Source organism: Oncorhynchus mykiss, chromosome 2 (genome assembly GCF_013265735.2).
Source record: "Oncorhynchus mykiss isolate Arlee chromosome 2, USDA_OmykA_1.1, whole genome shotgun sequence".
In the NCBI taxonomy this organism is placed as follows: Eukaryota; Metazoa; Chordata; class Actinopteri; order Salmoniformes; family Salmonidae; genus Oncorhynchus; species Oncorhynchus mykiss.
The window spans coordinates 14,609,809-14,627,409 of NC_048566.1; positions in this window are offsets into that span (position 1 = coordinate 14,609,809).

A 17,601-nucleotide genomic window follows, 5' to 3' on the forward strand; every position below is an offset into this window, starting at 1 on the left:
GCAGTACTATGGTAACATGTCTCTCCCAGCAGTAGTATGGTAACATGTCTCTCCTAGCAGTAGTATGGTAACATGTCTCTCCTAGCAGTAGTATGGTAACATGTCTCTCCCAGCAGTAGTATGGTAACATGTCTCTCCTAGCAGTAGTATGGTAACATGTCTCTCCCAGCAGTAGTATGGTAACATGTCTCTCCCAACAGTAGTATGGTAACATGTCTCTCCCAGCAGTAGTATGGTGACATAACTCTCCCAGCAGTAGTATGGTAACATGTCCCTCCCAGCAGTAGTATGGTAACATGTCCCTCCCAGCAGTTGTATGGTAACATGTCCCTCCCAGCAGTAGTATGTTAACATGTCTCTCCCAGCAGTAGTATGGTAACATGTCTCTCCCAGCAGTAGTATGGTTACATGTCTCTCCCAGCAGTAGTATGGTAACATGTCTCTCCCAGCAGTAGTATGGTACCATGTCTCTCCCAGTAATAGTATGGTAACATGTCCCTCCCAGCAGTACTATGGTAACATGTCTCTCCCAGCAGTAGTATGGTAACATGTCTCTCCCAGTAATAGTATGGTAACATGTATCTTCCAGTAGTAGTATGGTAACATGTCTCTCCCAGTAGTAGTATGGTAACATGTCTCTCCAAGCAGTAGTATGGTAACATGTCTCTCCCAGTAGTAGTATGGTAACATGTCTCTCCCAGTAGTAGTATGGTAACATGTCTCTCCATGCAGTAGTATGGTAACATGTCTCTCCTAGCAGTAGTATGGTAACATGTCTCTCCTAGCAGTAGTATGGTAACATGTCTCTCCTAGCAGTAGTATGGTAACATGTCTCTCCCAGCAGTAGTATGGTAACATGTCTCTCCTAGCAGTAGTATGGTAACATGTCTCTCCCAGCAGTAGTATGGTAACATGTCTCTCCCAACAGTAGTATGGTAACATGTCTCTCCCAGCAGTAGTATGGTGACATAACTCTCCCAGCAGTAGTATGGTAACATGTCCCTCCCAGCAGTAGTATGGTAACATGTCCCTCCCAGCAGTAGTATGGTAACATGTCCCTCCCAGCAGTAGTATGGTAACATGTCTCTCCCAGTAGTAGTATGGTAACATGTCTCTCCCAGCAGTAGTATGGTTATATGTCTCTCCCAGCAGTAGTATGGTAAAATGTCTCTCCCAGCAGTAGTATGGTAACATGTCTCTACCAGCACTAGTATGGGAACATGTCTCTCCCAGCAGTAGTATGGTAACATGTCTCTCCCAGCAGTAGTATGGCAACATGTCTCTCCCAGTAGTAGTATGTCACACCCCTCCCAGCAGTAGTATGGTAACATGTCTCTCCTAGCAGTAGTATGGTAACATGTCTCTACCAGCAGTACTATGGTAACATGTCTCTCCCAGCAGTACTATGGTAACATGTCTCTCCCAGTAGTAGTATGGTAACATGTCCCTCCCAGCAGTACTATGGTAACATGTCTCTCCCAGCATGTCTCTCCCAGCAGTAGTATGGTACCATGTCTCTCCCAGTAATAGTATGGTAACATGTCTCTCCCAGTAATAGTATGGTAACATGTCTCTCCCAGTAGTAGTATGGTAACATGTCTCTCCCATTAGTAGTATGGTAACATGTCTCTCCAAGCAGTAGTATGGTAACATGTCTCTCCTAGCAGTAGTATGGTAACATGTCTCTCCTAGCAGTAGTATGGTAACATGTCTCTCCAAGCAGTAGTATGGTAACATGTCTCCCCCAGCAGTAGTATGGTAACATGTCTCTCCTAGCAGTAGTATGGTAACATGTCTCTCCCAACAGTAGTATGGTAACATGTCTCTCCCAGCAGTAGTATGGTGACATAACTCTCCCAGCAGTAGTATGGTAACATGTCCCTCCCAGCAGTAGTATGGTAACATGTCTCTCCCAGCAGTAGTATGGTAACATGTCTCTCCCAGTAGTAGTATGGTAACATCTCTCTCCCAGCAGTAGTATGGTTACATGTCTCTCCCAGCAGTAGTATGGTAAAATGTCTCTCCCAGCAGTAGTATGGTAACATGTCTCTACCAGCACTAGTATGGGAACATGTCTCTCCCAGCAGTAGTATGGTAACATGTCTCTCCCAGCAGTAGTATGGTTACATGCCTCTCCCAGCAGTAGTATGGTAAAATGTCTCTCCCAGCAGTAGTATGGTGACATGTCTCTCCCAGAACTAGTATGGGAACATGTCTTTCCCAGTAGTAGTATGTCACACCCCTCCCTGCAGTACTATGGTAACATGTCTCTCCCAGTAGTAGTATGGTAACATGTCTCTCCCAGCAGTACTATGGTAACATGTCTCTCCCAGTAGTAGTATGGTAACATGTCTCTCCTAGCAGAAGTATGGTAACATGTCCCTCCCAACAGTAGTATGGTAACATGTCTCTCCCAGTAGTAGTATGGTAACATGTCCCTCCCAGCAGTACTATGGTAACATGTCTCTCCCAGCATGTCTCTCCCAGCAGTAGTATGGTACCATGTCTCTCCCAGTAATAGTATGGTAACATGTCCCTCCCAGCAGTACTATGGTAACATGTCTCTCCCAGCAGTAGTATGGTAACATGTCCCTCCCAGCAGTAGTATGGTGACATGTCTCTCCCAGCACTAGTATGGGAACATGTCTTTCCCAGTAGTAGTATGTCACACCCCTCCCAGCAGTAGTATGGTTACATGTCTCTCCTAGCAGTAGTATGGTAACATGTCTCTACCAGCAGTACTTTGGTAACATGTCTCTCCCTGCAGTACTATGGTAACATGTCTCTCCCAGTAGTAGTATGGTAACATGTCTCTCCCAGCAGTACTATGGTAACATGTCTCTCCCAGTAGTAGTATGGTAACATGTCTCTCCTAGCAGAAGTATGTTAACATGTCCCTCCCAACAGTAGTATGGTAACATGTCTCTCCCAGTAGTAGTATGGTAACATGTCCCTCCCAGCAGTACTATGGTAACATGTCTCTCCCAGCATGTCTCTCCCAGCAGTAGTATGGTACCATGTCTCTCCCAGTAATAGTATGGTAACATGTCCCTCCCAGCAGTACTATGGTAACATGTCTCTCCCAGCAGTAGTATGGTAACATGTCCCTCCCAGCAGTACTATGGTAACATGTCTCTCCCAGTAATAGTATGGTAACATGTATCTCCCAGTAGTAGTATGGTAACATGTCTCTCCCAGTAGTAGTATGGTAACATGTCTCTCCAAGCAGTAGTATGGTAACATGTCTCTCCCAGCAGTAGTATGGTAACATGTCTCTCCTAGCAGTAGTATGGTAACATGTCTCTCCCAGCATGTCTCTCCCAGCAGTAGTATGGTACCATGTCTCTCCCAGTAATAGTATGGTAACATGTCTCTCCCAGTAATAGTATGGTAACATGTCTCTCCCAGTAGTAGTATGGTAACATGTCTCTCCCATTAGTAGTATGGTAACATGTCTCTCCAAGCAGTAGTATGGTAACATGTCTCTCCTAGCAGTAGTATGGTAACATGTCTCTCCTAGCAGTAGTATGGTAACATGTCTCTCCTAGCAGTAGTATGGTAACATGTCTCCCCCAGCAGTAGTATGGTAACATGTCTCTCCTAGCAGTAGTATGGTAACATGTCTCTCCCAACAGTAGTATGGTAACATGTCTCTCCCAGCAGTAGTATGGTGACATAACTCTCCCAGCAGTAGTATGGTAACATGTCCCTCCCAGCAGTAGTATGGTAACATGTCTCTCCCAGCAGTAGTATGGTAACATGTCTCTCCCAGTAGTAGTATGGTAACATCTCTCTCCCAGCAGTAGTATGGTTACATGTCTCTCCCAGCAGTAGTATGGTAAAATGTCTCTCCCAGCAGTAGTATGGTAACATGTCTCTACCAGCACTAGTATGGGAACATGTCTCTCCCAGCAGTAGTATGGTAACATGTCTCTCCCAGCAGTAGTATGGTTACATGCCTCTCCCAGCAGTAGTATGGTAAAATGTCTCTCCCAGCAGTAGTATGGTGACATGTCTCTCCCAGAACTAGTATGGGAACATGTCTTTCCCAGTAGTAGTATGTCACACCCCTCCCTTCAGTACTATGGTAACATGTCTCTCCCAGTAGTAGTATGGTAACATGTCTCTCCCAGCAGTACTATGGTAACATGTCTCTCCCAGTAGTAGTATGGTAACATGTCTCTCCTAGCAGAAGTATGGTAACATGTCCCTCCCAACAGTAGTATGGTAACATGTCTCTCCCAGTAGTAGTATGGTAACATGTCTCTCCCAACAGTAGTATGGTAACATGTCTCTCCCAGCAGTAGTATGGTGACATAACTCTCCCAGCAGTAGTATGGTAACATGTCCCTCCCAGCAGTAGTATGGTAACATGTCTCTCCCAGCAGTAGTATGGTAACATGTCTCTCCCAGTAGTAGTATGGTAACATCTCTCTCCCAGCAGTAGTATGGTTACATGTCTCTCCCAGCAGTAGTATGGTAAAATGTCTCTCCCAGCAGTAGTATGGTAACATGTCTCTACCAGCACTAGTATGGGAACATGTCTCTCCCAGCAGTAGTATGGTAACATGTCTCTCCCAGCAGTAGTATGGTTACATGCCTCTCCCAGCAGTAGTATGGTAAAATGTCTCTCCCAGCAGTAGTATGGTGACATGTCTCTCCCAGAACTAGTATGGGAACATGTCTTTCCCAGTAGTAGTATGTCACACCCCTCCCTGCAGTACTATGGTAACATGTCTCTCCCAGTAGTAGTATGGTAACATGTCTCTCCCAGCAGTACTATGGTAACATGTCTCTCCCAGTAGTAGTATGGTAACATGTCTCTCCTAGCAGAAGTATGGTAACATGTCCCTCCCAACAGTAGTATGGTAACATGTCTCTCCCAGTAGTAGTATGGTAACATGTCCCTCCCAGCAGTACTATGGTAACATGTCTCTCCCAGCATGTCTCTCCCAGCAGTAGTATGGTACCATGTCTCTCCCAGTAATAGTATGGTAACATGTCCCTCCCAGCAGTACTATGGTAACATGTCTCTCCCAGCAGTAGTATGGTAACATGTCCCTCCCAGCAGTAGTATGGTGACATGTCTCTCCCAGCACTAGTATGGGAACATGTCTTTCCCAGTAGTAGTATGTCACACCCCTCCCAGCAGTAGTATGGTTACATGTCTCTCCTAGCAGTAGTATGGTAACATGTCTCTACCAGCAGTACTTTGGTAACATGTCTCTCCCTGCAGTACTATGGTAACATGTCTCTCCCAGTAGTAGTATGGTAACATGTCTCTCCCAGCAGTACTATGGTAACATGTCTCTCCCAGTAGTAGTATGGTAACATGTCTCTCCTAGCAGAAGTATGTTAACATGTCCCTCCCAACAGTAGTATGGTAACATGTCTCTCCCAGCATGTCTCTCCCAGCAGTAGTATGGTACCATGTCTCTCCCAGTAATAGTATGGTAACATGTCCCTCCCAGCAGTACTATGGTAACATGTCTCTCCCAGCAGTAGTATGGTAACATGTCCCTCCCAGCAGTACTATGGTAACATGTCTCTCCCAGTAATAGTATGGTAACATGTATCTCCCAGTAGTAGTATGGTAACATGTCTCTCCCAGTAGTAGTATGGTAACATGTCTCTCCAAGCAGTAGTATGGTAACATGTCTCTCCCAGCAGTAGTATGGTAACATGTCTCTCCTAGCAGTAGTATGGTAACATGTCTCTCCCAGCATGTCTCTCCCAGCAGTAGTATGGTACCATGTCTCTCCCAGTAATAGTATGGTAACATGTCTCTCCCAGTAATAGTATGGTAACATGTCTCTCCCAGTAGTAGTATGGTAACATGTCTCTCCCATTAGTAGTATGGTAACATGTCTCTCCAAGCAGTAGTATGGTAACATGTCTCTCCTAGCAGTAGTATGGTAACATGTCTCTCCTAGCAGTAGTATGGTAACATGTCTCTCCTAGCAGTAGTATGGTAACATGTCTCCCCCAGCAGTAGTATGGTAACATGTCTCTCCTAGCAGTAGTATGGTAACATGTCTCTCCCAACAGTAGTATGGTAACATGTCTCTCCCAGCAGTAGTATGGTGACATAACTCTCCCAGCAGTAGTATGGTAACATGTCCCTCCCAGCAGTAGTATGGTAACATGTCTCTCCCAGCAGTAGTATGGTAACATGTCTCTCCCAGTAGTAGTATGGTAACATCTCTCTCCCAGCAGTAGTATGGTTACATGTCTCTCCCAGCAGTAGTATGGTAAAATGTCTCTCCCAGCAGTAGTATGGTAACATGTCTCTACCAGCACTAGTATGGGAACATGTCTCTCCCAGCAGTAGTATGGTAACATGTCTCTCCCAGCAGTAGTATGGTTACATGCCTCTCCCAGCAGTAGTATGGTAAAATGTCTCTCCCAGCAGTAGTATGGTGACATGTCTCTCCCAGAACTAGTATGGGAACATGTCTTTCCCAGTAGTAGTATGTCACACCCCTCCCTGCAGTACTATGGTAACATGTCTCTCCCAGTAGTAGTATGGTAACATGTCTCTCCCAGCAGTACTATGGTAACATGTCTCTCCCAGTAGTAGTATGGTAACATGTCTCTCCTAGCAGAAGTATGGTAACATGTCCCTCCCAACAGTAGTATGGTAACATGTCTCTCCCAGTAGTAGTATGGTAACATGTCCCTCCCAGCAGTACTATGGTAACATGTCTCTCCCAGCATGTCTCTCCCAGCAGTAGTATGGTACCATGTCTCTCCCAGTAATAGTATGGTAACATGTCCCTCCCAGCAGTACTATGGTAACATGTCTCTCCCAGCAGTAGTATGGTAACATGTCCCTCCCAGCAGTAGTATGGTGACATGTCTCTCCCAGCACTAGTATGGGAACATGTCTTTCCCAGTAGTAGTATGTCACACCCCTCCCAGCAGTAGTATGGTTACATGTCTCTCCTAGCAGTAGTATGGTAACATGTCTCTACCAGCAGTACTTTGGTAACATGTCTCTCCCTGCAGTACTATGGTAACATGTCTCTCCCAGTAGTAGTATGGTAACATGTCTCTCCCAGCAGTACTATGGTAACATGTCTCTCCCAGTAGTAGTATGGTAACATGTCTCTCCTAGCAGAAGTATGTTAACATGTCCCTCCCAACAGTAGTATGGTAACATGTCTCTCCCAGTAGTAGTATGGTAACATGTCCCTCCCAGCAGTACTATGGTAACATGTCTCTCCCAGCATGTCTCTCCCAGCAGTAGTATGGTACCATGTCTCTCCCAGTAATAGTATGGTAACATGTCCCTCCCAGCAGTACTATGGTAACATGTCTCTCCCAGCAGTAGTATGGTAACATGTCCCTCCCAGCAGTACTATGGTAACATGTCTCTCCCAGTAATAGTATGGTAACATGTATCTCCCAGTAGTAGTATGGTAACATGTCTCTCCCAGTAGTAGTATGGTAACATGTCTCTCCAAGCAGTAGTATGGTAACATGTCTCTCCCAGCAGTAGTATGGTAACATGTCTCTCCTAGCAGTAGTATGGTAACATGTCTCTCCCAGCAGTAGTATGGTAACATGTCTCTCCTAGCAGTAGTATGGTAACATGTCTCTCCCAGCAGTAGTATGGTAACATGTCTCTCCCAACAGTAGTATGGTAACATGTCTCTCCCAGCAGTAGTATGGTGACAAAACTCTCCCAGCAGTAGTATGGTAACATGTCCCTCCCAGCAGTAGTATGGTAACATGTCCCTCCCAGCAGTAGTATGGTAACATGTCCCTCCCAGCAGTAGTATGGTAACATGTCTCTCCCAGTAGTAGTATGGTAACATGTCTCTCCCAGCAGTAGTATGGTTACATGTCTCTCCCAGCACTAGTATGGGAACATGTCTCTCCCAGCAGTAGTATGGTAACATGTCTCTCCCAGCAGTAGTATGGTAACATGTCTCTCCCAGCAGTAGTATGTTAACATGTCTCTCCAAGCAGTAGTATGGTAACATGTCTCTCCCAGCAGTAGTATGGTTACATGTCTCTCCCAGCAGTAGTATGGTTACATGTCTCTCCCAGCAGTAGTATGGTAAAATGTCTCTCCCAGTAGTAGTATGTCACACCCCTCCCAGCAGTAGTATGGTAACATGTCTCTCCCAGCAGTAGTATGGTACCATGTCTCTCCCAGTAATAGTATGGTAACATGTCCCTCCCAGCAGTACTATGGTAACATGTCTCTCCCAGCAGTAGTATGGTAACATGTCCCTCCCAGCAGTACTATGGTAACATGTCTCTCCCAGTAATAGTATGGTAACATGTATCTCCCAGTAGTAGTATGGTAACATGTCTCTCCCAGTAGTAGTATGGTAACATGTCTCTCCAAGCAGTAGTATGGTAACATGTCTCTCCCAGTAGTAGTATGGTAACATGTCTCTCCCAGTAGTAGTATGGTAACATGTCTCTCCATGCAGTAGTATGGTAACATGTCTCTCCTAGCAGTAGTATGGTAACATGTCTCTCCTAGCAGTAGTATGTTAACATGTCTCTCCTAGCAGTAGTATGGTAACATGTCTCTCCCAGCAGTAGTATGGTAACATGTCTCTCCTAGCAGTAGTATGGTAACATGTCTCTCCCAGCAGTAGTATGGTAACATGTCTCTCCCAACAGTAGTATGGTAACATGTCTCTCCCAGCAGTAGTATGGTAACATGTCTCTCCCAACAGTAGTATGGTAACATGTCTCTCCCAGCAGTAGTATGGTGACATAACTCTCCCAGCAGTAGTATGGTAACATGTCCCTCCCAGCAGTAGTATGGTAACATGTCCCTCCCAGCAGTAGTATGGTAACATGTCCCTCCCAGCAGTAGTATGGTAACATGTCTCTCCCAGTAGTAGTATGGTAACATGTCTCTCCCAGCAGTAGTATGGTTACATGTCTCTCCCAGCACTAGTATGGGAACATGTCTCTCCCAGCAGTAGTATGGTAACATGTCTCTCCCAGCAGTAGTATGGTAACATGTCTCTCCCAGCAGTAGTATGTTAACATGTCTCTCCAAGCAGTAGTATGGTAACATGTCTCTCCCAGCAGTAGTATGGTTACATGTCTCTCCCAGCAGTAGTATGGTTACATGTCTCTCCCAGCAGTAGTATGGTAAAATGTCTCTCCCAGTAGTAGTATGTCACACCCCTCCCAGCAGTAGTATGGTAACATGTCTCTCCCAGCAGTAGTATGGTACCATGTCTCTCCCAGTAATAGTATGGTAACATGTCCCTCCCAGCAGTACTATGGTAACATGTCTCTCCCAGCAGTAGTATGGTAACATGTCCCTCCCAGCAGTACTATGGTAACATGTCTCTCCCAGTAATAGTATGGTAACATGTGTCTCCCAGTAGTAGTATGGTAACATGTCTCTCCCAGTAGTAGTATGGTAACATGTCTCTCCAAGCAGTAGTATGGTAACATGTCTCTCCCAGTAGTAGTATGGTAACATGTCTCTCCCAGTAGTAGTATGGTAACATGTCTCTCCATGCAGTAGTATGGTAACATGTCTCTCCTAGCAGTAGTATGGTAACATGTCTCTCCTAGCAGTAGTATGTTAACATGTCTCTCCTAGCAGTAGTATGGTAACATGTCTCTCCCAGCAGTAGTATGGTAACATGTCTCTCCTAGCAGTAGTATGGTAACATGTCTCTCCCAGCAGTAGTATGGTAACATGTCTCTCCCAACAGTAGTATGGTAACATGTCTCTCCCAGCAGTAGTATGGTGACATAACTCTCCCAGCAGTAGTATGGTAACATGTCCCTCCCAGCAGTAGTATGGTAACATGTCCCTCCCAGTAGTAGTATGGTAACATGTCTCTCCCAGCAGTAGTATGGTTACATGTCTCTCCCAGCAGTAGTATGGTAAAATGTCTCTCCCAGCAGTAGTATGGTAACATGTCTCTCCTAGCAGTAGTATGGTAACATGTCTCTCCTAGCAGTAGTATGTTAACATGTCTCTCCTAGCAGTAGTATGGTAACATGTCTCTCCCAGCAGTAGTATGGTAACATGTCTCTCCTAGCAGTAGTATGGTAACATGTCTCTCCCAGCAGTAGTATGGTAACATGTCTCTCCCAACAGTAGTATGGTAACATGTCTCTCCCAGCAGTAGTATGGTGACATAACTCTCCCAGCAGTAGTATGGTAACATGTCTCTCCCAACAGTAGTATGGTAACATGTCTCTCCCAGCAGTAGTATGGTAACATGTCTCTCCCAACAGTAGTATGGTAACATGTCTCTCCCAGCAGTAGTATGGTGACATAACTCTCCCAGCAGTAGTATGGTAACATGTCCCTCCCAGCAGTAGTATGGTAACATGTCCCTCCCAGCAGGAGTATGGTAACATGTCCCTCCCAGAAGTAGTATGGTAACATGTCTCTCCCAGTAGTAGTATGGTAACATGTCTCTCCCAGCAGTAGTATGGTTACATGTCTCTCCCAGCACTAGTATGGGAACATGTCTCTCCCAGCAGTAGTATGGTAACATGTCTCTCCCAGCAGTAGTATGGTAACATGTCTCTCCCAGCAGTAGTATGTTAACATGTCTCTCCAAGCAGTAGTATGGTAACATGTCTCTCCCAGCAGTAGTATGGTTACATGTCTCTCCCAGCAGTAGTATGGTTACATGTCTCTCCCAGCAGTAGTATGGTAAAATGTCTCTCCCAGTAGTAGTATGTCACACCCCTCCCAGCAGTAGTATGGTAACATGTCTCTCCCAGCAGTAGTATGGTACCATGTCTCTCCCAGTAATAGTATGGTAACATGTCCCTCCCAGCAGTACTATGGTAACATGTCTCTCCCAGCAGTAGTATGGTAACATGTCCCTCCCAGCAGTACTATGGTAACATGTCTCTCCCAGTAATAGTATGGTAACATGTATCTCCCAGTAATAGTATGGTAACATGTCCCTCCCAGCAGTACTATGGTAACATGTCTCTCCCAGTAGTAGTATGTCACACCCCTCCCAGCAGTAGTATGGTAACATGTCTCTCCCAGCAGTAGTATGGTACCATGTCTCTCCCAGTAATAGTATGGTAACATGTCCCTCCCAGCAGTACTATGGTAACATGTCTCTCCCAGCAGTAGTATGGTAACATGTCCCTCCCAGCAGTACTATGGTAACATGTCTCTCCCAGTAATAGTATGGTAACATGTATCTCCCAGTAGTAGTATGGTAACATGTCTCTCCCAGTAGTAGTATGGTAACATGTCTCTCCAAGCAGTAGTATGGTAACATGTCTCTCCCAGTAGTAGTATGTCACACCCCTCCCAGCAGTAGTATGGTAACATGTCTCTCCCAGCAGTAGTATGGTACCATGTCTCTCCCAGTAATAGTATGGTAACATGTCCCTCCCAGCAGTACTATGGTAACATGTCTCTCCCAGCAGTAGTATGGTAACATGTCCCTCCCAGCAGTACTATGGTAACATGTCTCTCCCAGTAATAGTATGGTAACATGTATCTCCCAGTAGTAGTATGGTAACATGTCTCTCCCAGTAGTAGTATGGTAACATGTCTCTCCAAGCAGTAGTATGGTAACATGTCTCTCCCAGTAGTGGTATGGTAACATGTCTCTCCCAGTAGTAGTATGGTAACATGTCTCTCCATGCAGTAGTATGGTAACATGTCTCTCCTAGCAGTAGTATGGTAACATGTCTCTCCTAGCAGTAGTATGTTAACATGTCTCTCCTAGCAGTAGTATGGTAACATGTCTCTCCCAGCAGTAGTATGGTAACATGTCTCTCCTAGCAGTAGTATGGTAACATGTCTCTCCCAGCAGTAGTATGGTAACATGTCTCTCCCAACAGTAGTATGGTAACATGTCTCTCCCAGCAGTAGTATGGTAACATGTCTCTCCCAACAGTAGTATGGTAACATGTCTCTCCCAGCAGTAGTATGGTGACATAACTCTCCCAGCAGTAGTATGGTAACATGTCCCTCCCAGCAGTAGTATGGGAACATGTCTCTCCCAGCAGTAGTATGGTAACATGTCTCTCCCAGCAGTAGTATGGTAACATGTCTCTCCCAGTAGTAGTATGTCACACCCCTCCCAGCAGTAGTATGGTAACATGTCTCTCCTAGCAGTAGTATGGTAACATGTCTCTACCAGCAGTACTATGGTAACATGTCTCTCCCAGCAGTACTATGGTAACATGTCTCTCCCAGTAGTAGTATGGTAACATGTCCCTCCCAGCAGTACTATGGTAACATGTCTCTCCCAGCATGTCTCTCCCAGCAGTAGTATGGTACCATGTCTCTCCCAGTAATAGTATGGTAACATGTCTCTCCCAGTAATAGTATGGTAACATGTGTCTCCCAGTAGTAGTATGGTAACATGTCTCTCCCATTAGTAGTATGGTAACATGTCTCTCCAAGCAGTAGTATGGTAACATGTCTCTCCTAGCAGTAGTATGGTAACATGTCTCTCCTAGCAGTAGTATGGTAACATGTCTCCCCCAGCAGTAGTATGGTAACATGTCTCTCCTAGCAGTAGTATGGTAACATGTCTCTACCAGCAGTACTTTGGTAACATGTCTCTCCCTGCAGTACTATGGTGACATGTCTCTCCCAGTAGTAGTATGGTAACATGTCTCTCCCAGCAGTACTATGGTAACATGTCTCTCCCAGTAGTAGTATGGTAACATGTCTCTCCTAGCAGAAGTATGGTAACATGTCCCTCCCAGCAGTAGTATGGTAACATGTCTCTCCCAGTAGTAGTATGGTAACATGTCCCTCCCAGCAGTACTATGGTAACATGTCTCTCCCAGCATGTCTCTCCCAGCAGTAGTATGGTACCATGTCTCTCCCAGTAATAGTATGGTAACATGTCCCTCCCAGCAGTACTATGGTAACATGTCTCTCCCAGCAGTAGTATGGTAACATGTCCCTCCCAGCAGTACTATGGTAACATGTCTCTCCCAGTAATAGTATGGTAACATGTATCTCCCAGTAGTAGTATGGTAACATGTCTCTCCCAGTAGTAGTATGGTAACATGTCTCTCCAAGCAGTAGTATGGTAACATGTCTCTCATAGCAGTAGTATGGTAACATGTCTCTCCTAGCAGTAGTATGGTAACATGTCTCTCCTAGCAGTAGTATGGTAACATGTCTCTCCCAGCAGTAGTATGGTAACATGTCTCTCCTAGCAGTAGTATGTTAACATGTCTCTCCCAGCAGTAGTATGGTAACATGTCTCTCCCAACAGTAGTATGGTAACATGTCTCTCCCAGCAGTAGTATGGTGACATAACTCTCCCAGCAGTAGTATGGTAACATGTCCCTCCCAGCAGTAGTATGGTAACATGTCCCTCCCAGTAGTAGTATGGTAACATGTCCCTCCCAGCAGTAGTATGGTAACATGTCTCTCCCAGCAGTAGTATGGTAACATGTCTCTCCCAGCAGTAGTATGGTAACATGTCTCTCCCAGCAGTAGTATGGTAACATGTCTCTCCCAGCAGTAGTATGGTAACATGTCTCTCCCAGCAGTAGTATGGTAACATGTCTCTCCCAGCAGTAGTATGGTAACATGTCTCTCCCAGCAGTAGTATGGTAACATGTCTCTCCCAGCAGTAGTATGGTAACATGTCTCTCCCAGCAGTAGTATGGTAACATGTCTCTCCCAGCAGTAGTATGGTAACATGTCCCTCCCAGCAGTACTATGGTAACATGTCTCTCCCAGCAGTAGTACTGGAACATGTCCCTCCCAGTAGTATGTTAACATGTCTCTCCCAACAGTAGTATGGTAACATGTCTCTCCTAGCAGTAGTATGGTAACATGTCTCTCCTAGCAGTAGTATGGTAACATGTCTCTCCCAGCAGTAGTTTGGTAACATGTCTCTCCTAGCAGTAGTATGGTAACATGTCTCTCCCAGCAGTAGTATGGTTACATGTCTCTCCCAACAGTAGTATGTTAACATGTCTCTCCCAGCAGTAGTATGGTAACATAACTCTCCCAGCATGTCTCTCCCAGCAGTAGTATGGTACCATGTCTCTCCCAGTAATAGTATGGTAACATGTCCCTCCCAGCAGTACTATGGTAACATGTCTCTCCCAGCAGTAGTATGGTAACATGTCCCTCCCAGCAGTACTATGGTAACATGTCTCTCCCAGTAATAGTATGGTAACATGTATCTCCCAGTAGTAGTATGGTAACATGTCTCTCCCAGTAGTAGTATGGTAACATGTCTCTCCAAGCAGTAGTATGGTAACATGTCTCTCATAGCAGTAGTATGGTAACATGTCTCTCCTAGCAGTAGTATGGTAACATGTCTCTCCTAGCAGTAGTATGGTAACATGTCTCTCCCAGCAGTAGTATGGTAACATGTCTCTCCTAGCAGTAGTATGTTAACATGTCTCTCCCAGCAGTAGTATGGTAACATGTCTCTCCCAACAGTAGTATGGTAACATGTCTCTCCCAGCAGTAGTATGGTGACATAACTCTCCCAGCAGTAGTATGGTAACATGTCCCTCCCAGCAGTAGTATGGTAACATGTCCCTCCCAGTAGTAGTATGGTAACATGTCCCTCCCAGCAGTAGTATGGTAACATGTCTCTCCCAGCAGTAGTATGGTAACATGTCTCTCCCAGCAGTAGTATGGTAACATGTCTCTCCCAGCAGTAGTATGGTAACATGTCTCTCCCAGCAGTAGTATGGTAACATGTCTCTCCCAGCAGTAGTATGGTAACATGTCTCTCCCAGCAGTAGTATGGTAACATGTCTCTCCCAGCAGTAGTATGGTAACATGTCTCTCCCAGCAGTAGTATGGTAACATGTCTCTCCCAGCAGTAGTATGGTAACATGTCTCTCCCAGCAGTAGTATGGTAACATGTCCCTCCCAGCAGTAGTATGGTAACATGTCTCTCCCAGCAGTAGTATGGAGACATAACTCTCCCAGCAGTAGTATGGTAACATGTCCTTCCCAGTAGTAGTATGGTAACATGTCCCTCCCAGCAGTAGTATGGTAACATGTCTCTCCCAGCAGTAGTATGGTAACATGTCTCTCCCAGTAGTAGTATGGTAACATGTCTCTCCCAGCAGTAGTATGGTAACATGTCTCTCCCAGCAGTAGTATGGTAACATGTCTCTCCCAGCAGTAGTATGGTAACATGTCTCTCCCAGTAGTAGTATGGTAACATGTCCCTCCCAGCAGTAGTATGGTAACATATCTCTCCCAGCAGTAGTATGGTAACATGTCTCTCCCAGCAGTAGTATGGTAACATGTCTCTCCTAGCAGTAGTATGGTAACATGTCTCTCCTAGCAGTAGTATGGTAACATGTCTCTTCCAGCAGTAGTATGGTTACATGTCTCTCCCAACAGTAGTATGGTAACATGTCTCTCCCAGTAGTAGTATGGTAACATATCTCTCCCAGCAGTAGTATGGTAACATGTCTCTCCCAGCAATAGTATGGTAACATGTCCCTCCCAGTAGTATGGTATCATGTCCCTCCCAGCTGTAGTATGGTAACATGTCTCTCCCAGTAGTAGTATGGTAACATATCCCTCCCAGCAGTAGTATGGTAACATGTCTCTCCCAGCAGTAGTATGTTAACATGTCTCTCCCAGCAGTAGTATGGTAACATGTCCCTCCCAGTAGTATGGTAACATGTCTCTCCCAGCAGTAGTATGGTAACATGTCTCTCCCAGCAGTAGTATGGTAACATGTCTCTCCCAGCAGTAGTATGGTAACATGTCTCTCCCAGCAGTAGTATGGTAACATGTCTCTCCCAGCAGTAGTATGGTAACATGTCCCTCCCAGCAGTAGTATGGTAACATGTCTCTCCCAGCAGTAGTATGGAGACATAACTCTCCCAGCAGTAGTATGGTAACATGTCCCTCCCAGTAGTAGTATGGTAACATGTCCCTCCCAGCAGTAGTATGGTAACATGTCTCTCCCAGCAGTAGTATGGTAACATGTCTCTCCCAGTAGTAGTATGGTAACATGTCTCTCCCAGCAGTAGTATGGTAACATGTCTCTCCCAGCAGTAGTATGGTAACATGTCTCTCCCAGCAGTAGTATGGTAACATGTCTCTCCCAGTAGTAGTATGGTAACATGTCCCTCCCAGCAGTAGTATGGTAACATATCTCTCCCAGCAGTAGTATGGTAACATGTCTCTCCCAGCAGTAGTATGGTAACATGTCTCTCCTAGCAGTAGTATGGTAACATGTCTCTCCTAGCAGTAGTATGGTAGCATGTCTCTTCCAGCAGTAGTATGGTTACATGTCTCTCCCAACAGTAGTATGGTAACATGTCTCTCCCAGTAGTAGTATGGTAACATATCTCTCCCAGCAGTAGTATGGTAACATGTCTCTCCCAGCAATAGTATGGTAACATGTCCCTCCCAGTAGTATGGTATCATGTCCCTCCCAGCTGTAGTATGGTAACATGTCTCTCCCAGTAGTAGTATGGTAACATATCCCTCCCAGCAGTAGTATGGTAACATGTCTCTCCCAGCAGTAGTATGTTAACATGTCTCTCCCAGCAGTAGTATGGTAACATGTCCCTCCCAGTAGTATGGTAACACGTCTCTCCTAGCAGTAGTATGGTAACATGTCCCTCCCAGTAGTATGGTAACAAGTCTCTCCTAGCAGTACTATGGTAACATGTCTCTCCCAGCAGTAGTATGGTAACATATCCCTCCCAGCAGTAGTATGGTAACATGTCTCTCCCAGCAGTAGTATGTTAACATGTCTCTCCCAGCAGTAGTATGGTAACATGTCCCTCCCAGTAGTATGGTAACAAGTGTCTCCTAGCTGTAGTATGGTAACATGTCTCTCCCAGCAGTAGTATGGTAACATGTCTCTCCCAGTAGTAGTATGGTAACATGTCTCTCCCAGCAGTAGTATGTTAACATGTCCCTCCCAGTAGTATGTTAACATGTCTCTCCCAGTAGTAGTATGGTAACATGTCCCTCCCAGTAGTATGGTAACAAGTCTCTCCTAGCTGTAGTATGGTAACATGTCTCTCCCAGCAGTAGTATGGTAACATGTCTCTCCCAGTAGTAGTATGGTAACATGTCTCTCCCAGGAGTAGTATGTTAACATGTCCCTCCCAGTAGTATGTTAACATGTCTCTCCCAGCAGTAGTATGGTAACATATCCCTCCCAGCAGTAGTATGGTAACATGTCTCTCCCAGCAGTAGTATGTTAACATGTCTCTCCCAGCAGTAGTATGGTAACATGTCCCTCCCAGTAGTATGGTAACAAGTCTCTCCTAGCTGTAGTATGGTAACATGTCCCTCCCAGCAGTAGTATGGTAACATGTCCCTCCCAGTAGTAGTATGGTAACATGTCCCTCCCAGCAGTAGTATGGTAACATGTCTCTCCCAGCAGTAGTATGGTAACATGTCTCTCCCAGCAGTAGTATGTTAACATGTCCCTCCCAGTAGTATGTTAACATGTCTCTCCCAGTAGTAGTATGGTAACATGTCCCTCCCAGTAGTATGGTAACAAGTCTCTCCTAGCTGTAGTATGGTAACATGTCTCTCCCAGCAGTAGTATGGTAACATGTCTCTCCCAGTAGTAGTATGGTAACATGTCTCTCCCAGCAGTAGTATGTTAACATGTCCCTCCCAGTAGTATGTTAACA